The sequence below is a fragment of the Vipera ursinii genome (genome assembly GCF_947247035.1).
Source record: "Vipera ursinii genome assembly, chromosome: 1".
Classification (NCBI taxonomy): domain Eukaryota; kingdom Metazoa; phylum Chordata; class Lepidosauria; order Squamata; family Viperidae; genus Vipera; species Vipera ursinii.
Genome location: NC_139512.1, coordinates 271,589,701 through 271,611,679, shown reverse-complemented (window position 1 = coordinate 271,611,679; position 21,979 = coordinate 271,589,701).

The following is a 21,979-nucleotide window of genomic DNA, read 5'->3' as shown; positions in this document are numbered from 1 at the left end:
TCCGTTTCAAAGCGGAAGAGCCAGCGCTTGTCCGAGGATGTCTCTGTGGTCATGTGGCCGGCATGACTAGATGCCAAAGGGGCAAGGAACGCTGTTACCTTCCCACCGTAGTGGTCCCTATTTTTCTACTTGCACGTGCTTTTGAACTGCTAGGTTGGCAGAAGCTGGGACGAGTAACAGGCGCTCACTCTGTTACACGGCAATTGGGATTCGACCTGCCAAACTGCCGACCTTCTGATTGACAAGCTCAGCATCCTAACCCACTGAGCCACCGCATCCCTTTATTATACATTAACTATATCCTTAATACTGAGAAAGGGCTGTTTGCAAAATGTATTGCTACAAATGATATGATAGTAAGCCTAGATCAGTGTGTTTCTAATGATGCTGGCTGGGGAATCCTGGGAGCTGAAGTTCATAAATTGTAAAATTGGCAACTTTGAGAAGCACCGGCCTAAGTGGATACTGTGACAAGTTAAGGAATAGAGTTTCTATTCATCTCACTTTAACATGATTTGAAGAAGGGCATCATTTGCTTCTGGGTGGGAACAATAATGATGATGAACACAAATCATGTGGTATAAACTTTGTGGCTTGAATTATAGTGTGACTGTTCATCCGTATAAAGTTGCATATTACATTATAGGCCTACCATACAGTTTTCTTCTATGTGTGTTCATATTTTCTTCACAAGAATTGAAGAACGTAAGTCTCCAGTATGAGTTGGTGTCAGTACCCGTGCATCTTGTCAATTGAATCTTCCCTTCCCAGAGATTTATGTGCCTGTCTCCCACTCTCAAATACCAGTTTGCATGCCAGAATTAAGAAGAAAATGTAAAACATCACTGGTGACAGTAAATATTTTTTTAAAAAAATAGTAATTTTATTAAAAATTACAACTACGGTGATAAAAAAAATAATACAAACTAAAAAAAATAGAAAACAGAAAAAAATAGAAAAGAAAAAAAATAAGAAAAAGAAAAAGAAAAGAAATATATAAAGAAATGACTTCTCGTTGTTCACAAATATAAACAATTTTAGTAACTTAACATATTTTTTAAAAAAATACAACAAGTATCTCTTCATTCCATATTCTGTTACTTATCTATAAACAAATCCTTAAAAATCTCATTTAATAGCAAGAGTCTATTAAGAGTTACCTGAAATAACATTTCTATTTTAACCATGATCAAATAAAGCAAGTTTATATTGTTTTCTTTTACTTTTAACCATCTTGATCTTTAGTTCCTCCAAATAATGTCCTAAAACATTTTTTGAAAAAAATTTCCTTGTCCCTTTTCATAAAATTCTTCAATGCTTTAATAAACCTCTTTTACAAAGCCAATATAGGAAGATTACCCAGGTCACTCTCTTGGTTTGTTATTTGCATGCTCCTTTTAATTATAAAGACACCAGCAGTTTCTTTTGTATATCCAGATTAGCATCTTTTTCCATATCATTTTGTATTTTGTTATTTTCAGATTTGTCTCAGTCTTGTCCAGTAAACATGTTCCTCTCTCATAACATATTTTTAATATACTCTAGCTATAGAGGCAGACACTCTTAAAATTAACTTATTCAAACGTTCCGTATATTGAATGTTAATAGTGTATATGTTAATAGTGTATTTTGCTCCTTTTTGTATTAGTAGATCAAATTTAAGTATTCTCCTTCAATTATAATCGTTAGTTGCTTTTAGTTCCCTCTATTATCCAATCTTCAATGTCCTAGCCCATTTTTTTTTAAGAATTGAAAACAAAAGTATTTTTCCATGGGAAGAATTCTTATATTTAATTCCAAAATCTTATTTCAAATTATCTGGACCTTTAGTCTGTTTGTAACTTTCTAAAATCAAAGTTTTAATCACCCTTTTGTGTTATTCCAGATCTCTCTCTCTCTCTCTCTCTCTCTCTCTCTCTCTCTCTTTCTCTCTCTTTCTCTCTCTCTCTCTCTCTCTCTCTCTCTCTCACACACACACACACACACACACACACAGAAACACCAACCTTTTCTAGTAAACATATCAGATTAAATATATTTGTGATTGCAATTATTAATGTTGACATTTTTTCCTACTTTCTTTTTTATGTTTACAGCCATATCTACAGCTTGTCTAAAAAGAGGAGTTTTTGGTGTCATTTTACCAATGAGATAAATATAATGATACAACATATCTAAGCAAATGGTGAGGGGCCAAATCTTTAGCTAAAGTATGAAATTATAAAATTATAATTCAGATTAGATGGCTTTGTCAGTACAATTTTCATAGCATTTTAATGCTTTTCTTAACCTTTTGTGTTAATTTGTTAGTTGAGTTAATTCTTAAGGCCATCAACCATTTAAAACTTCAAAATATTAATGTTGCTATCTCTCTATCAACCTTATAGTATTGTTTTATGCAGAAAATGCTATTTTTAGGCACTAAATTCTGGATGTGTGGTGTTTAACCCTGGTTATACTTGTCCTCCGTCTGACCCATTAAAAATGAACACTGAACTGAAATTAGACCACTAAATTAATAAGCTAGTCCATACATACTATGCAGCATGCATATTTCTGATAATTTGCATTATTAGGCACCCCTACTATCTGACAAAGAAATAATACTTATCTCTGAAATTTCTAAACTATAAAGCTTGCCATTTGGATTTTGGGGTTGTGAGTCCAATTTATACCCATTCTTGATATCATTGGCAAAAATTATTTTTGACTGTGTTCTAAAATGTTCTTATTATCATGGTGAATAGTGAACAACAGTATTTTGGTATCTTCTTACATTTTTAGGGATACTTCTTAATGTAACACTTTTAAAGCCTACTGATTAGGAAGTAGGCAAGTTAAATTTTGAAGCCTCCAATTGCAAATTTCCAATTAGGGAAACATCTCTACGGTATATAGGCTAGAATACCAGCCACAGCAGATGACCTTTCATTCCCTTGGTTTTCATTGGCTTTATATAGATGATTGCCTTGTAGGCAAGGTATCTAATTGCTACCACATTGATTCGTTGAAATAAAAAGGGTAAACAGATTAAAGATCTGACATCTAAATATATTGCTTGACAAGTAGACACATGGTACTGCATTTTATAAACAGAAGCTATAGACCGTCAGTGTTAAATAGATAAGTAAAATGACGCAAAACTATATATTTAATGAGAAGACTGTCTTTGGAAGGTATAGTTCCTTCCCCCCTTGGATCAATATGGATGGACAACTACTGCCACCTAGTTCTCTGTTGACCAAGACAAGAGAAGTCCTCCCTCTGATACAAAACATGCTTTGTTGGTGGGAGAAAGTAGGCACAGAAGGACAGTAATAAAAGACCAACGGTACAGTATGTGCATTACATACAGAAGTCCTCCTAGCACAGGCCATCAAAAACATGGCCAAAAGTCTTCCTGAGAACACAAAAGCAGCTAATTATAGTTAGTTGGGAGTTCTGTTATTATAAACATCTACCAATCTGACAAGTAGTCTGGTAGAATGGGAATTGAACATCAAAGAACTGGGAGAACGCTTTGTTAATGACTCCTCCTTTGGCTAAAGTTGGATTAATACTAGGACTGTGCTTTCAAAGGATTGGTGTTTTTTTTCTCTCCAAAGGATGGTTTGAGCAAAGTGTTCAAAGTTGCTTTGTAAAAGAATGTGGCTCCTTACTTTTTAAGGATAAAGCAAAGCTGCTGCATCACTTCAGTTTAGCTGCCCTCTTTGATATGTCCAAGTATCTGGAAGTGCTTTCAGAGAGATTTTGGAAGGGTCATAAAAATCAGCAGTGGTGAGGCCAAAATTCTGTACTTTGATGAGGCAAAAAGTTTTGTTTCTACACAAGGAACTTCGTGGTAATAAATTGTGACTGCCTTGGCTTGTAACTTTCAATATAAAGTAAGCATGGGCTATTTTTAATATAATTTGACAACAGTACATATGAACTAAAGCTTTACAGGGAAGAGTTGAAGGACAGCGCATAGATTTGTGAAATATACAGATTTTTGCAGAGTAGGTCATTGGAGTTTCATGTGAGTACCACTGATACACAAAAGGTGCTTGAATAAAGAAATTGCATTAAAGTTTCATTTATTTCATAAACAATGTCATCCATGATGTCATATGCCAGCATGAAAAAGTTTTTCTTGTTTTAACTGGTTACAGTTTTGCTGCAATTATAATAAATAAGTGATTTCCACAATCAGTGATTGGTCTCTTACAGTTTTGGCCCATTTCTTCCTGACAAACCAATTCAACACAATATCTTTGAAGATTTTATAGCATGCAGTCATCACATCAGATGCTACTATAACATTTCTGAGAAGTTTAAATAGGGAGTTTTATTTGTCTTAATCTATTCTCTTGTAGATTTATTGCCTAGCTGATTTAGCTTCAACTAATTACCGAATGGCTTGGTATTTTTCTGTAGAATTCTCTGATACAAAGCAGAATTCATAATCCTTTCAGTGATAGCAAGTTACCTACATCCTGAGAGTATAAAGCATCTCCAAACCATGACTTTACCACTCCTATGCTTAAAAGATGATGTGAACTTGGTATTGTTCAATGCAATATTTGGTCTCTGCTAGATAGAATCATACCTATGTAGATAGAAAAGGTCCACTTGGCTCATCTTTAACATTCATTTACAGGACTCAAAGTTCCAGCTCCCAGTTTTTATTCAAAATGGGACATTTCACAAAATTTTGACCCCGAGATAGAGGTTTCATGGTCCCTACTTATAAAAGATGAACTTGTGTCCCCAGCGAACTATTAAATTAACATTCTTGATTTAGCCTTGTAACTTGTATAATCTCTGTTGTAGGAATTACAGGTTATGTCCTAATCAATTACCCAGTCAACCAATCCACCTTAAAGTCTAGCTTAAAATGTTGAGATGAAGGAAGTGACCAAAAAAAAGGAGTGGGAACTTTAACTAGTCTTTTCAAGATAACCTGTGAATGGGAGCTAAGAACATTTGAAAATTAGGTTCTTAGTGTGTGCCCTAAGAATGTTTGCTTTAAACAGAAACAATACATATTAAAACTATTTACTGACGTTTGAGTAAAAACTCCATAACAGAGGAAATTATAAATCATCATTTCACTGGAATTCAAAATCTGCAAGCCGGAAAACAAAGCACTGTTGTGCATAGAATTGTTTGTAACATCAACTGGAAAATCATATATTTCATTGATAGTTTGCTGAATGGAAAACAGTTTTTAAATTTTTCTTTTCTCTCTCTCTCTGTATTACTCAACATATTTTGCTGAAAGTAGTGGATCCAAGACTTTCCCCAGTCCTCTTGCAGTAGGCCAGCATTTTAGGAACTTCTGTGTTACGACATGCAACAAGTTTGGTGTTCTTTTTCTCCAGATTGAGAGTGTTGCATGAAGTAACTTCCTGGGGTTGCAAGACAGGGTTGGCCCTGCACAACTTTCGTTTTGTTCCCCATAATGTGTACAGTACTGTGTTTATTTTGAAGGCATGCTTACACGTATACTTATTCATCATCATGATTATTCAGTGTGCCAAGGTATGTAGGTTCTTTTTCCATGGTCAAGAATCCAGTGAAGGACTAGTACTCAATGTGTGAGGGTTATACATGCATTTTGGTAATATGTACAGCCAAGCCGATCATCACATTCGCATCACACATTAGGAAATGTGCAGAGAGCCCTAGAACATCTGAAATGGCCTTATTCTCAGTGTTAGCAATGGGATTTAATCATGCTTAATTTGGCGGAATCATACCATGATTATCACCATTAAAATACCATAGAGCTTGATTACTGATTCATGTTATCTCCTAAAATAGAGTCTCTAATACTTTACAAAAAGTTATTCTAGTTCTGCAGTGATACAAGTATATTTATAACAGTTTAGGATTTAGCTCTAAAATGGAAACACCTTGTTTCTGGATTTTCTGTTCTTGATGAGCTCTAGTATTGATGCCACTATGTGACATTTCAAAAGATGCTGTGTTCATCTGTGCTTCTACTTCTGTTATGGCACAGTCCTGGAGCACTATTGATTATGAAATCAATACTTGTAATGATATAAGAAACAGCCTTAATATTTCAGCTGTAAGGTGAGTGCAAAATTTAGTTTGTACATGCAATTTTGTTGTTGTTGTTGTTAGTTGCGAAGTCGTGTCCGACCCATCGCGACCCTATGGACAATGTTCCTCCAGGCTTTCCTGTCCTCTGCCATCTTCTGGGCTCCATTTAAGCTCACGCCTACTGCTTCAGTGACTCCATCCAGCCACCTCATTCTCTGTCGTCCCCTTCTTCTATTGCCCTCAATCTTTCCCAGCATTAGGCTCTTCTCCAGTGAGTCCTTCCTCCTCATTAGGTGGCCAAAGTATTTGAGTTTTAGCTTCAGGATCTGGCCTTCTAAAGAGCAGTCAGGGTTGATCTCCTCTAGGACTGACCAGTTTGATCGCCTTGCAGTCCAAGGGACTCGCAGGAGTCTTCTCCAGCACCAGAGTTCAAAGGCCTCAATTCTTTTGCGCTCAGCCTTTCTTATGGTCCAACTTTCACTGCCATACATTGCAACTGGGAAGACCATAGCCTTGACTATACGCACTTTTGTTGACAGGGTGATGTCTCTGCTTTTTAGTGTGCTGTCTAGATTTGCCATGGCTTTCCTCCCAAGAAGCAAGCGTCTTTTAATTTCTTGGCTACAGTCCCCATCTGCAGTGATCTTGGAGCCCAGGAAAATAAAATCTGTCACTACCTCCATTTCTTCCCCATCTATTTGCCAGGAATTGAGAGGGCCGGATGCCATGATCTTGGTTTTCTTAATGTTTAGTTTCAACCCAACTTTTGCACTCTCCTTCTTCACTCGCAACAAGAGACTCTTCAGTTCCTCTTCACTTTCTGCCATTAGAGTGGTATCATCTGCATATCTTAGGTTGTTGATATTTCTTCCAGCAATCTTAATTCCAACTTTTGATTCATCTAGCCCTGCCTTTCTCATGATGTGCTCTGCATATAAGTTAAATAGGCAAGGCGACAGTATACAGCCTTACCAGACTCCTTTCCCAATTTGGAACCAATCAGTGGTTCCGTGTCCAGTTCTCACTGTTGCTTCTTGGCCCGCATATAGGTTTCTCAAGAGACAAATAAGATGTTCTGGTACTCCCATCTCTTTAAGAACTTGCCACAGTTTGTTATGATCCACACAATCAAAGGCTTTAGCATAGTCAATGAAGCAGAAGTAGATGTTTTTCTGGAACTCTCTAGCTTTCTCCATGATCCAGCGTATGTTGGCTATTTGATCTCTAGTTCCTCTGCCTCTTCGAAATCCTGCCTGTACTTCTGGTAGTTCTCGATCCACATACTGCTGGAGTCTAGCTTGTAGGATTTTAAGCATAACTTTACTAGCATGAGAAATGAGTGCAATGGTGCGATAGTTTGAACATTCTTTGGCACTGCCTTTCTTTGGAATTGGAATGTAAACTAATCTTTTCCAATCCTGTGGCCACTGTTGAGTTTTCCAAATTTGCTGGCAGATTGAGTGTAGCACTTTTACTGCATCGTCTTTTAAGATTTTGAATAGCTCAGCTGGAATACTGTCACCTCCACTAGCTTTGTTGTTGCTCAGCTTTTCTAAGGCCCACTTCACTTCACATTCTAGGATGTCTGGCTCGAGGTCAGTGACCACCTCATTGTGATTATCAGGGACGTTAAGCTCATTCTTGTATAGTTCTTCTGTGTAATTTTGCCATCTCTTCTTAATCTCTTCTGCCTCTGTTAGGTCCCTGCCATTTTGGTCCTTTATCATGCCCATTTTTGCATTGAACGTTCCCTTCATCTCTCCAATTTTCTTGAAAAGATCTCTGGTCCTCCCTATTCTATTGTTTTCTTCTATTTCTTTGCACTGTTCATTTAAGAAGGCATTCTTATCTCTTCTAGCTATTCTCTGGAATTCTGCATTCAATTGGGCGTATCTTTCTTTTTCTCCCTTGCCTTTCGCTTCCCTCCTTTCCTCAGCTATTTGCAAAGCTTCCTCAGACAGCCATTTTGCTTTCTTGCATTTCTTTTTCTTTGGGATGGTTTTGGTTGCTACCTCTTGTACAATGTTGCGAAACTCTGTCCATAGTTCTTCAGGCACCCTGTCTATCAGATCTAATTCCTTAAATCTATTTGTCACCTCTACTGTATATTCAACGGGGATATGATTTAATTCATACCTGACTGGCCTGGTGCTTTTCCCTACTTTCTTCAGTTTAAGCCTAAACTTTGCAACAAGAAGCTCATGGTCTGAGCCACAGTCAGCTCCTGGTCTTGTTTTTACTGACTGTATAGAGCTTCTCCATCTTTGGCTGCAGAGCATATAGTCAATCTGATTTCTGTGTTGACCGTCTGGTGATGTCCATGTGTAGAGCCGTCTCTTGGGTTGTTGGAAAAGAGTGTTTGCTATGACCATCGTATTCTCTTGACAAAATTCTATCAGCCTGTGCCCTGCTTCATTTTGTACTCCAAGGCCAAACTTGCCTGTTATTCCGGTTATCTTTTGGCTTCCTACTTTAGCATTCCAATCCCCCATGATGATAAGGACATCATTTTTTGGTGTTAGTTCTATAAGGTGCTGTAGGGCTTCATAGAACCGGTCAATTTCATCCTCTTCAGCACCGGTGGTTGGGGCATAGACTTGGACTACTGTGATATTGAATGGTTTGCCTTGTATTCGAACTGAGATCATTCTGTCATTTTGAGGATTGTATCCCAGTATTGCTTTTCCTACTCTTTTATTGACTATGAAGGCTACTCCATTTCTTCTGAGGGATTCTTGCCCGCAGTAGTATACCTGATGGTCATCTGAATTAAATTCACCCATTCCTGTCCATTTTAGTTCACTGATACCTAAGATGTCAATGTTCAGTCTTGTCATCTCTTGTTTGACCACGTCCAGCTTGCCTTGATTCATGGATCTTACATTCCAGGTTCCTATGGAGAAAAAATCTTTACAGCATCGGACTTTCCTTTCACCACCAGACATATCCACAGCTGAGCATCCTTTCGGCTTTGGCCCAGTCGCTTCATTCTTTCTGGCGCTACTAGTACTAGCCCTCTGCTCTTCCCCAGTAGCATATTGGACGCCTTCCGACCTGAGGGGCTCATCTTCCAGCGTCATATCGTTTTGCCTTTTGGTACTGTCCATAGGGTTTTCATGGCAAAGATACTGGAGTGGGTTGCCATTTCCTTCTCCAGTGGATCACGTTTTGTCAGAACTCTCTGCTATGACCTGTCCGTCTTGGGTGGCCCTGCACGGCATAGCTCATAGCTTCATTGAATTACGCAAGCCCCTTCGCCACGACAAGGCAGTAATCCATGAAGGGGACATGCAATTTTGTATGCCTATAAATTATGCTGATTTTTTAAAAACCGATTTCATACAGATGACAAATCAGTCTGGAACTATTGGGAAAATATTAAATGTTTGGAATAATCAAGTTCTTATATCCCTAGGTATGACCAATCATATGCAACTCACTATATAGATGTTATAGCCCCAAAGCTTGACAATTCAAGTTGTTTTTCCAGTCACATATGAAATTTAAAAATGGCATGGTTAAGCAAATTGCTGGTAGGTTGTGTTAGTCATATAAATCATAAACTATACAAACTAGATTTTAGTTCATACTTGAATATAGCCTTCAGTTAAACATAGCTTTCATATTCCCACTTAAACCAGTAGACGTTGAGTAGCATGTTGTCCCTTTCCTATTTCTTAATACTTATTTTTAGGACTCTAGCTATTAATGCAAGTGCAACTTGCATTGAAAATTATTTTTATTAAGCTGGGCATGTAGCAAAAAATGCATTTTGAATGTGGAACAGAATACCTTCACTCAAAATGTTACGTTGGAACACTCACATTGGCTCCACTCTGCTGAAAAAAAACCGTCAAAAGCCTAAGTGTTTTGTTTAATTCAAAACAAAACTTTTGGAAGTTACACAATTAGGTGTGAGCTTGGAACACTCAAAATGGCCCATTTCAGTAGTCAGAATAATCCTTCAGCATTGTTCTTTACAACTAGAATGTGATGAACTGTTGGCCTGCTTTAGGGACATCTTTTCCACAATGCAATATAATTTTAATAAAGTTTCAGTTGGTTTTGATTTTAGAGACGGCATAATCCCACGATGAAGATTTCCTGAATAATCCCCACTGAAATGAAAAATTTCCAATCCAAGAGTGCTCTTTATGATAATTTCACTGTTCATTTCAGGCAAACCTTGGTAGGAAAACATTTCCGTACATAGCATAAGGTGTCATATATCATCAGGTGGTGAATGCTCCAACACTGGAGGTTTTTAAGAAGAGACTGGACAGCCATTTGCCTGAAATGGTATAGGGTTTCCTGCCTGAGCAGGGGGTTGGACTAGATGACCTCCAAGGTCCCTTCCAACTTTATATTATTATTATTATTATTATTATTATTATTATTATTATTATTATTATTATTATTATTATTATTATTATTATTATTATTATTATCAGTGTCATATATCATCAGTGTTTTCATTCAGAATCTATACAACTCTTACTTGTAACTCGGAAGTTTATTTCTTCCATTTCTTGATGTAAGCAATTGCTGCTCACAGATAGAAGTTGATAAAATATTACTCCTTGGTTCGGTCTATGAGGTAATATTGCTCAGACATTTTATTATAGCTTCAGGAATGAGCCACTGAACATGTTGTATAGCTTTGACAACTTAAGTTTGTGAAAAAAATTTGCAGTTGGGAAATGAGAAACTAAGCAAACCCAAAATTAATAGCACCATCAGATGAATTGGATTATCTGGGGCCTCTTCTGTCAGGATTCATCTCTACCAGGGATGTCAAACTCGCAATGTTACGTGACGTGTTGCAACGTATCATGACTTTTTTGCCATTGCTGGCAATGGGGTGGGTGCGGTTTTTCTATGATGCATGTGGCCCATGGGCCGGCAGTTTAACACCCCTGCTCTATACCAAGAATGGGCACCTATGGCAACTTCATGACCTGTGGACTTCAACTCCCAGAATTCCATGCTGGCTCAGGAATTTTGGGATTCGAAGTCCACAGATCATAAAGTTGCCATAGTTGCCCACACCTGCCCTATACAGAACGGGCCCACACTCTGGGTGAATTCTTGGATTTGCAGCTTTGCTGGAAAAGCAGTTGGAGGATGCTCAATTGCGCTTTTGCACAGCTTCATTTTCTTTGCTAATTGTGGCATTTCCTACAACGGGAGCCTTTAATGACACTCGCTCATGCCCTTGTCACCTGACATCTTGACCATTGCTATGGGCACTAGATAGGTCTGTCCTTGAAGACCATTTTAAATATGCAGCTGGTTCAAAATGCAGTGACGTAGGTAAAATTGGCTCTGTTCAATTTGCCCATATAACATGCTCACCTCAGAATTTGCTTAGTTACTTGTAGGCTTCTGGATGTAACTCAAACTGTTGGTTTTTACCTTTACAACCATTTACTACAGGCCCCTTCTGTGGAGGGATCTCTGAAGGGATGCTGTCATTAAAGACCTTGAAGATGCGTCTTCTCAGTTGTTACACTGACCCTCAGGCTTTGAAACAGTTTGCTCTTGCATGTAAGGACAGCTGTTAGTGTTTGGGGGACAATAATAAAGATATGGTTCTTCTATTGGCTCTTTGAAGAGGGAATAGAGACGGATCTGGGTGTAGAAGTTGCTAGTTTGCATGTCTGAAGTTGCTAGTTTATTTCCACACATAGTCCCTTAGATATGCCGGGGGTCTATGTTCTCTGACAGGGTATCTCCCTGGTGGACTGTCCGGCCTGGTCTCTCTCTCCCGGGATGGACTTGTGGGCTGTGGCAGCTCCCCTCTCTGCAGGTGTCCCGCTGGTCGCGATGTTCCTGTGAGATCCCTTGGCACTGTCTCTGTGGCTGGCTCTGTAGACTCTGACCCCCTTGTCGTGAACCTTGGTGATCCAGCCGCAGTTGTTCCAGCCCTTCCCATTGGGTTGGGTTGGGGTGTTGACGTTGGGAGTTCGTAGTGTGTGTGGTTTTGCAGCGGCTGAGTCTTTCTGGGTTCTGGTGGGGGGTTTTCAGGGGCCCTTTTCCTGAGTTGGTCAATGTGTCTCTTGACCTGGCGTTCCCCTTCCCCCTCTATGATGTACGATAGTGGCCCCAGCTTGTCTGTTACCACTCCCTGTGTCCACTTATCCCCTGGGCCGTAGTTCCTGGCCCACACTAAATCCCCTATGCCCAATGATCTGGCTGAGCAGTCCTGTTCAGTTTCAGCTGTCAACCTATCTGGGTGGAGTCTATCTAGCTTGGTTGTCAGTCTCCTGCCCCACCTCATTTCTGCTGGGCTTTTCCCAGTTGCTGTGCATGGTGTTGTGTGCTGTGCCAGCAAAAACTGGGCCAATCTTTGGTGCCAGTCCCTGACAATAATTCTTCGCAGTGCATCTTTAGTTGTTCTCACGTTCCTTTCAGCCAATCTGTTGCTGGACGGATGGAAGGGAGCTGATGTTGCATGCCTAATCCAGTTGGCCTTGAGGAAATCCTGAAATTCAGTAGATGTGAATTAAGGCCCATTGTCAGACACAACTACATCAGGTAACCCATGAGTGGCAAAGAGTCCCCTCAGGACCTGTATCGTCTTTGCAAACGTCATGCTCTTCACAGGCACTACCTCAAGCCATCGGGAATAGCTATCTACAACTATTAAGAATGTCTGGCCCTGGAAGGGCCCCGCATAATCTATATGTATCCGGGACCAGGGGTTGTGTGTCGCCTCCCACCTGTGTACTGGTGTGTGAGCTTGTTCTGGCCTTGACTTCTGGCATTGGTAACACCCTGCTACCCTTTCCTCGATTGCCTTGTCTAACCCCGGCCACCACAGGTGACTCCTGGCCAGGGCTTTCATGCATACAATCCCCGGGTGTCCTTCGTGTAACTCACAGACGACCTTGTCTCTAAGTTTCTCTGGTACTACTACCCTGTTTCCCCATAGTAAACACCCTAAGTGTGATGACATTTCGTCCCTTCTCCTGAAGTATGGTTGGAATTGTGGGTCTGGGCTTTCCCTGGACCACCCCCCTTGGACCCATGCTGCTACTCTGCTTAGTATTAGATCCTTGCTGGTGGCAGTGGCAATGTCCCTGGCTGTTAGGGGGCATTCTGGGAGCTCTTGTAGTGAGAGGATTTGACCCACTGGTGCTGGGTCTGGGTCTGTGTCCGGTAGGGGTAGCCTGCTTAAGGCATCTGCATGGCCCATTTCTTTCCCCGGTCTGTAATTTATGGAAAATGTATATGCTGATAGGAATATTGACCATCGCAACATCCTAGGTGACATAATCTGGGGGGTCTGTTTGTCGGTTGTGAAAAGACCTAAGAGAGGTTTGTGGTCCGTGAATATTGTGAAGCTCCTGCCATACAGGTAATCGTGAAATTTCTTCACACCTGCCACGATTGCTAATGCTTCTTTGTTGATTTGTGCATAATTCCGTTCTGCCTTGGTCAGAGTTCTGGAATAGTATGCTATGGGCCTTTGTTCCCCCTTACTGTCCATATGACTGATCACTGCCCCCACCCCATATGGTGATGCATCACATGCCAGGTATATTGGCTTGCCCTCAATGAAGTGGGTGACTGTGGACCTGCTGGACAGTATCTCCTTTAGTGTTTGGAAACTTTGTTTGTGTTGTTCCTGCCACTGCCAGGTGGTTTTCTTGTCCAGTAGCCTGTGTAGTGGTTCTGCTATGGCGGCTTTATGTGGTAGGAATGTATGATAAAAGTTTATGAGACCTAAGAATGCTTGCAGCTCTGCTTTGTTTCTGGGTGCTGGGGCTGATTTGATTGCTTTTATTTTTTCCTCAGTTGGATGTATGCCTTGAGCATCAATCCTGTATCCTAAAAATTCAGTGGATTTTACCCCCATAGAGCATTTTTCCTTTTTTAATTTCAGTCCTGCAGCTCTAAATCTCCCCAGTACCTTTTCCAACCTCTCAGCTAGGACTCCCTCGGTTTTTCCTGCTATCAATACATCATCAAAGTAAGGGCATACACCAGGTATGCCCTTAAGGGTCCTCTCCATCACTTCTTGGAAAATGCCTGGGGCTGTAGCAATGCCAAATTGCAATCTGTGGATTCAGAACGCCCCCTTGTGGGTTACTATCGTCTGTGGGTCTGCTGCTTCCCAGGAAACTGTGAGTTGCAAATACGCCTGCGCCAAGTCGAGCTTGGCAAAGATGGCACCGTTCTGGATCGTCGCGAGGACCTACTTCACTGTGGGGACCGGGTAAGCATGCTGTTTCATCGCTCGGTTTAGTGTCGCTTTATAGTCGGCACATATCCTCACGTCCCCGTTAGGTTTAAGGGGGGTGATGATGGGTGTCTCCCAGGGGCCCCCTTCTACCAGTTCCAGTACCCCCTGGCCTACTAACTTGTCTAACTCCACCTCAATTTTTTGTTTGAGTGCAAAGGGTACCCTCCTGGCCTTAAGCCTTATGGGGGATACTGCTGGGTCGAGATTAAAGTTAATGGGTGGCCCCCTGTACTTCCCCAAAGTGCCATCAAAGATGTCTGTGTAGCTGTCGCAGACGGATTTTAGGGTTCGCTGTTGTATGGTGTTTATTCCCCCGACCCAAATGCCTAACAGGCCGAACAAGTTGAGGCTGATTAAGCTGGTTCTTTGGCCCTCGGTTACTAGGAGGTCTAACGGCCCTTTGAACCCCTTGAAACAGACATCTAGGGTGGCTCTTCCCTTCACTTTGATGGGTGTCCTTGTTGTGATTCAGGGTCAGCCTGTGGGTCCGGCAGCCGGGTCGGATGACTCGGATGACTCAGACGAGGGGGAGGAGGAGGGTGTTGAAGACGAACTTGCTGATGATGGCTTGGAGGCTTTGCAGAGCCCTCAGCCAGGCCCCTCTTCTCAGCTGCGCGAGCCCGACAGTGCAGATGAAGAGGACCCACAGCTGGCCCTGTTCAAGGACGCCCGACGCAGGAGGCAGACCAGTAGAAGCAAGCAGAGAAAGGCTGTGGGACTCCTCAGAAGGAGGCACAGGGAGGCCACGCCCTGAACTCTAATAAAGGGAGTGTTTGGGGAAGGGCTGGTTGCTGAAAGCAACCGCTCCGTTTGAGGATCAAAGTTCCGGTATCTTGTTTCTTGTTCTGTTGTTTGTTTGTGAATTAAACTTGGCAGACGTTTTCCAGCCTCAGACGTTCCAGCCTCTGCCGTTTGTACAGGGGTTGCCTTTCTGCAAGGCCGGTAGCAGGCTGGTACAGAACAGTTTGCTTTCAGCCCCCCACCCCTTACAACTATTATGGAGCAGCTTCGTGCCGAGAATGCTCAGCTCACTCAGCAACTCACTTTGCTGGCAGCTCAGGTGGCTCAACTGCAAGCACAGGTTCATGCTGCACCCCCACCCAGGAGAAAATGCCAGGTAGCAATGCCGGACAAATTTACAGGTATTCCTGAACTGTTTCCTGCTTTCCTGGGACAATGCCAGCTCTTTATCAGCGTGAGAGCGGCTGATTTCCCCACTGACCGGGATAAGGTGGGGTTTGTGTTAAGCCTTCTTTCGGGGGATGCAGCTCGTTGGGGCACGCCTCTGCTGGCTCAACCTAGCCCATTGTTGGACAACTTTGTGGGGTTTTGTGACCATATGCGTCTAATGTACGAGGACCCAATTAAGACGCAGACTGCCACCCGACGCCTGAAAGCTCTGAGGCAGGGTCAACGCCCCCTACAGGCCTATATCAGCGACTTCCGGCTGCTTAGCCAGGATTCTGCCTGGAATGAGGCTGCGCTCGTGGATGCCTTTCAGGATGGATTGTCGGAGGAGATGTTGGATGAGCTGGCCCGTGTGGACATTCCCTCAGACATGAATGGGCTGATCCATCTTTGCCTGCGGATCGATGCCCGGTTGCAGCAGCGAAAGAGTCGCCGTGCCACCCCACAGAGTCCTGCCGCCCCTGTTGTGCGTGAGCCTCCAGTCCAAAGGGAGGGGCCAATGGAGCTGGGTGCCGCCAGGTCTCGTCTTACGGTGTCGGAAATGAACAGACGACGATCGGGGGGGTTGTGTTTTTACTGTGGGGACCTTGGACATTTGGCTGCTTTTTGCCCAAAGAAGCATCAGCGGGCATCAGTGACCAAGCCTGCCCCGAGAAAGTCCCCTGCTTTGCTGTCGGGAAACGCCCCGAGCCCGATCTAGACGGTGTGATAGATCGGGCGTCCCACAACAATAACAACACCGAGCGACGCCGTTCCGATGGTGCCTGTGAACCTCCACGGCATTTGATTTTGGAGGCACGTCTGATCCTTCCTGGCAAGCCAGAGGGGATTCCAGTCCATGCCTTAATTGACTCTGGGGCTACCACAAACTTTATGGACTCAGCCTTTGTGGCCAAATGGGCTGTTCCCCAGTGTCCGGTGGATCCGCCCATGTTAGTGGAGACTATCGATGGGCGAGTGCTCCTGTCCGGGCCTATTACGGCCGCCACGCAACCAGTATGTATGGCCATCAGTTCCCATGTGGAGGCCATCCAGTTCTACATCACTTCGGATCTGCACTTCCCCGTGGTCTTGGGACTGGCGTGGCTCCGGGCGCATGACCCACAGATCTATTGGTCACAGAACTTGGTCACCTTCCCAAGCTTGCAGTGCGTGGACCACTCCCGCCATATCTGTGCCGGCCAGGTGGAGGGTTCCCCAGGGGTTTCCTTGCCTCCTGAACTGTCCGACTTTGCTGATGTGTTCAGCGAGTCAGAGGCGGATCAATTACCCCCCCACAGGCCCTATGACTGCTCCATTGACTTAGTCCCTGATGCGCCTCTCCCAGTGGGGCGTTTGTACTCCATGTCGGAGCCCGAGTTGGCTGCATTGCGGGACTTCCTGGAGAAGAATTTGGCTCGCGGTTTCATCCGGCCCTCGTCCTCGCCAGTGTCTGCACCCGTGCTCTTCGTCAAAAAGAAGTCGGGCGAATTACGGCTTTGCTGTGACTACCGGAAACTCAACGCCATCACGGTGCTCAACCATTACCCGCTGCCCCTCATCCCCGAGCTCTTGGACCGACTCCGGGAGGCTAAGATCTTCACGAAACTGGACCTGCGTGGAGCTTATAACCTCGTCAGAGTTCGGCCGGGTGATGAGTGGAAGACGGCGTTTGGTACTCGCTATGGACATTTCGAGTACACGGTGATGCCGTTTAGCCTGACTAACGCCCCCGCTGTGTTTCAGCATTTTATGAACGACATCTTCCGGGATTTGTTGGACCAGTTTGTCGTGATCTACCTGGACGACATCCTGATCTACTCCCCGTCGCGTGAAGTGCATCATCAGCATCTCCGTCAGGTCTTGCAGCGCCTCCGAGAACATCGGCTGTTTGCCAAGTTGGAGAAGTGCCAGTTCTACCAGGTGACTATCGATTTCCTGGGTCACCGCATTTCTCCTGAGGGCATCGCCATGGAGCCGAGTAAGGTGGAGTCGTTGCAGAGTTGGCAACCCCCGCGTCGCGTGAAGGATGTTCAGCGACTTCTTGGATTTGCCAACTACTACCGAACATTCATCCCTGGCTTTGCTGCCTTGACAGCCCCCCTCACCCGGCTCCTGCAGAAGAAGACTCGGTTCCAGTGGAACGCACCCGAACAACAGGCGTTCCAGGCTTTGAAGGAAGCCTTCATGAAGGAGCCCATCTTGAAGCATCCTGACCCGCAACGGCCGTTTGTCGTGGAGGCGGACGCCTCCGACATTGCCATTGGGGCAGTGTTACTCCAGGCAACGACGCCCAGCGGTACCCTTTTCCCTTGCGCGTATCACTCTCGGAAATTGAACCCCTCGGAGTGCAACTATACCATCTGGGAGAAGGAGCTGCTGGCCATCAAGGCGGCGTTCGAGGCTTGGAGACATCATCTGGAGGGGGCGCGACATCAAATCGAGGTCCGGACGGACCATAAGAATCTGGAAAGCCTGCAGACCGCTCGGAATTTGAACCAACGCCAGATCCGGTGGTCTCTTTTCTTTGCGAGGTTTGACTTTCGGGTTCGGTACATACCAAGCGGGCACAATCAGAGAGCGGATGCTCTGTCCAGGAAGCCCGAATATACCCGAGTGGAAGACAAGCTTCTGCCCAGGACAATGATCCCCGTCGAGTCTTTTGCTGCGGTGCGGGAGCCGGTTGATATACGGGCTCGGATCCGGGAGGCGCAGCAGCAGGAGGCGTGGGTGGCTCAGCGGAAGGAGGAGGTGGGGCCAGATTCGCCTTGGACGGTCACGGATGGACTCTTGTATTATCGTGACCGGCTCTATGTTCCGGGAGGGCCACTCAGGGGTCTCGTCCTCAGCCAGTGTCATGATAACCCGGCAGCTGGGCATTTTGGCCTGTTCAAGACTCTGAACCTGGTCTCCCGTACCTTCTGGTGGCCCCGAGTCTGACACGACGTCCAGTCTTATGTCACCTCCTGCATCCCATGCAGGCAGGCCAAGTCAGCGACAGGGGCCCCGCCTGGATTACTGCAGCCTTTGCCAACACCCAAGAGACCCTGGGGGGCTGTGTCCATGGACTTTCTGACGGATTTACCCCCATCCTCCGGCTTCACGACAGTGTTTGTGGTGGTGGACATGCTGACCAAGATGGCGCACTTCATCCCCTGTCGCGGCTTACCGTCAGCTCGCGCCACTAGTCGTATGTTTATCCAACAGGTGTTTCGGCTGCACGGCCTCCCCGATAGAGTCGTCTCCGATAGGGGGGCCCAGTTTACAGCCCGCTTCTGGCAGGAGTTGATGCGTGCGTTGGACATCAAGGTTTGCCTCTCGTCCGCGCATCATCCTCAAACTGACGGGGGTACCGAGAAGGTCATCGGTATCCTGGAACAGTATCTGCGCTGCTACATCAACCTGCAGCAGGACAATTGGGTGGACTATCTGGCCATAGCCGAGTTTGCCTTTAACAACTCGCAGCACACCTCCACGCAGATGACACCGTTCTTGGCCAATGTGGGTTATCACCCCCGTTTTTCCCCCCTTTCTCCCGTGGACTCACCGGAGCCGGCAGCGAATGACTTCATGGCAGAGTTACAGGCGATCCATCGATTGGTGCGACGGCAGCTGGAGAAGGCCAAGGCCGATTACAAGAGGTTTGCTGATCGGTCAAGACGGGATACGCCTCCACTATCGGTGGGGGATCGGGTCTGGCTGTCCACCAGGAACCTACCATCCACACGGCCGGTGAGGAAGTTGGATCACCGTTACCTAGGACCGTTCCCAGTCGAGGCTGTCATCAATCCGGTCGCCTATCGTTTAACTCTGCCACGTTCCCTGCGTGTGCACCCCGTCTTCCACCGGTCTCTGTTGGTCCCCGAGCAACCGGCTTGTCCACTCCGCCAAGCGGAACCTCCCCCATCAGGACCTCGTGATGGAGGCAGCACCCCCGAGTACGAGGTCGCCAGCATCAGGGATTCCCATTGGCTGAAAGGTCGTTTCCAGTACCTGATCGAGTGGAAAGGGTACGGGCCGGAGGACTTCACTTGGGAAGATGCGACCGCCGTTCATGCCCCTGCGTTGGTGACTGCTTTTCACGAACAATTCCCATCCCGACCGCATCCGGATCGGCAGCCCCGGGGGAAGGGCCCTGCGGTGCGGGATAGTGTTGTGATTCAGGGTCAGCCTGTGGGTCTGGCAGCCGGGTCGGATGACTCGGATGACTCAGACGAGGGGGAGGAGGAGGGTGTTGAAGACGAACTTGCTGATGATGGCTTGGAGGCTTCGCAGAGCCCTCAGCCAGGCCCCTCTTCTCAGCTGCGCGAGCCCGACAGTGCAGATGAAGAGGACCCACAGCTGGCCCTGTTCAAGGACGCCCGACGCAGGAGGCAGACCAGTAGAAGCAAGCAGAGAAAGGCTGTGGGACTCCTCGGAAGGAGGCACAGGGAGGCCACGCCCTGAACTCTAATAAAGGGAGTGTTTGGGGAAGGGCTGGTTGCTGAAAGCAACCGCTCCGTTTGAGGATCAAAGTTCCGGTATCTTGTTTCTTGTTCTGTTGTTTGTTTGTGAATTAAACTTGGCAGACGTTTTCCAGCCTCAGACGTTCCAGCCTCTGCTGTTTGTACAGGGGTTGCCTTTCTGCAAGGCCGGTAGCAGGCTGGTACAGAACAGTCCTCTGGAAGTCTGCTAACTGTATTTGTGTGTGTTTGATGGGTACTCGCCGCCTGCTTCTGGCTTCGATGTGTCTCAGTGTGTCCCCAGATATGATGGACACTGCTGCCCCCGAGTCCACTTCCATTTTACAGGGGATGCCCTGGAGCCTGACCTCGATCCTTAGTTTGGGGCTTAGTAGCTGGTTGATGACCACCCCCTCCCCCTGGCTAGGGCCATGTGCCTCTGGCCTGTGGGTCTCTTTGCCACTTTTGCAGGGGATTACCTTACCTGCAGCCCAGGCGTCGATGTCATGGAGGTTGTTGCGGGGTCTGCCTCTGCAGATTATTTGGATGTGGCTGGTTTTTCCGCAGTTTCGGCATTTTGCATTCCGGAATCTGCAGCTGGCATGGGGATGGTTTCCCCCGCAGCTTCCGCATTTGGCTTCGGGGTCTCTTTGTCTGCTCGGGCCTTCTCTCGGTGATCTGTGCAATTGCTGTGGTGGTGGTCTTCTGGGACGATCAGTGCCTTCCGCTCGGTTGGTTCTCGCCGGGATTTTTCCAATTTTCCGGGTGATCTCATCAATGTCTGTCTCCCATGGGTAGTCCTCTACCCCACCGTCCACAAGGCACTCTTCGTTGATGGCTTCCAGCCTTCATTTCACCGTCAGAGGCCTTCAGGAAAGCCCTCTGCAACTGAGAATGGAGCTCTGGATTGACATGCGTGGTGCCTCCCTGGCCTGCATTTTGGCATCAGTGGCCTTCAGGAAAGGCCTCTGCAGCCAAGAACTGCACTCTGGATTGATACACGCGGCACCCCCAGGAGACCCCTTGGTTTCTTAAAATTGTGAAGCCCAAAGCTGTATTTAGTTTAGCTTATGCCAAAACATAACTCTTTAAAGGATTATTTACTTACTTACTTACTTATTTACTTACTTACTTACTTACTTACTTACTTACTTACTTACTTACTTACTTACTTACTTACTTAGTTTGTTTACTGCAAGGCTTACAACATAAACTCTGGGTGGCTTACAGCATAAACTCTGGGTGGCTTAAAATATCACTGCAGGACACTTTGTAACTGTTTCTTTGATGGCTATATTCCAGTACACCTAGATATTTTTTACATATCTCAAAATTCCAAAGCCCATAAAGTTTGAGGACTCCTTTTTAGCAAATCAATTCCATCCAGGTGAAAGTATATAAATAGGAGTGTGGCTTAAATTTCAAACTATTTTGTCCTTTTACTTTGTAATCAAAAGGTAGGCTTGATTTATTAATCTTTCTTCTATTATTAATTATAATGCTGACTCAAAAAGAAGATTTTTTAAAAAAATCCTGGAAAATGTATATGTTAAACCAGTGGTGGAATTCAGCCGGTTCATACCAGTTTGGCAGAACCAGTAGCTAATTTTTTTTTTGCCCAGGCCCAGAACAGACTTCCGGAAGCGGCATCCCGACAAAGAACCAGTTGTTCACATATTTGAATCCCACCACTGCACCAAACCATATAGGGCTCATAAAAAACTAATTATTAAAAGACTAAAATGGGCAATGTGTCAAGTAGGCAATGGCAATTGTGTTCAAGCCCTTTGTCCCCATCTCAACAAAATTATAATTTAAGGCTCAAGCATATCTTTCGTATATAGATATATGCATCTCCAAATATGACAGGAAAATATATCCTGAAAATTCTAATACTGATTTTGGTGAAGCCATTTTTAACTTCAGGATAAACCAGCTTCCTATATTTTTCCTGTTTTTTTTCCTAAAGTATACTATGTAAACAGAACTGTGCAACTTTGATGAAATTCTTTGGGACTCTGTCTCATGTCCATATTTGACCTATCAGAGCAACGAGAACTGACATAAGTCCTGT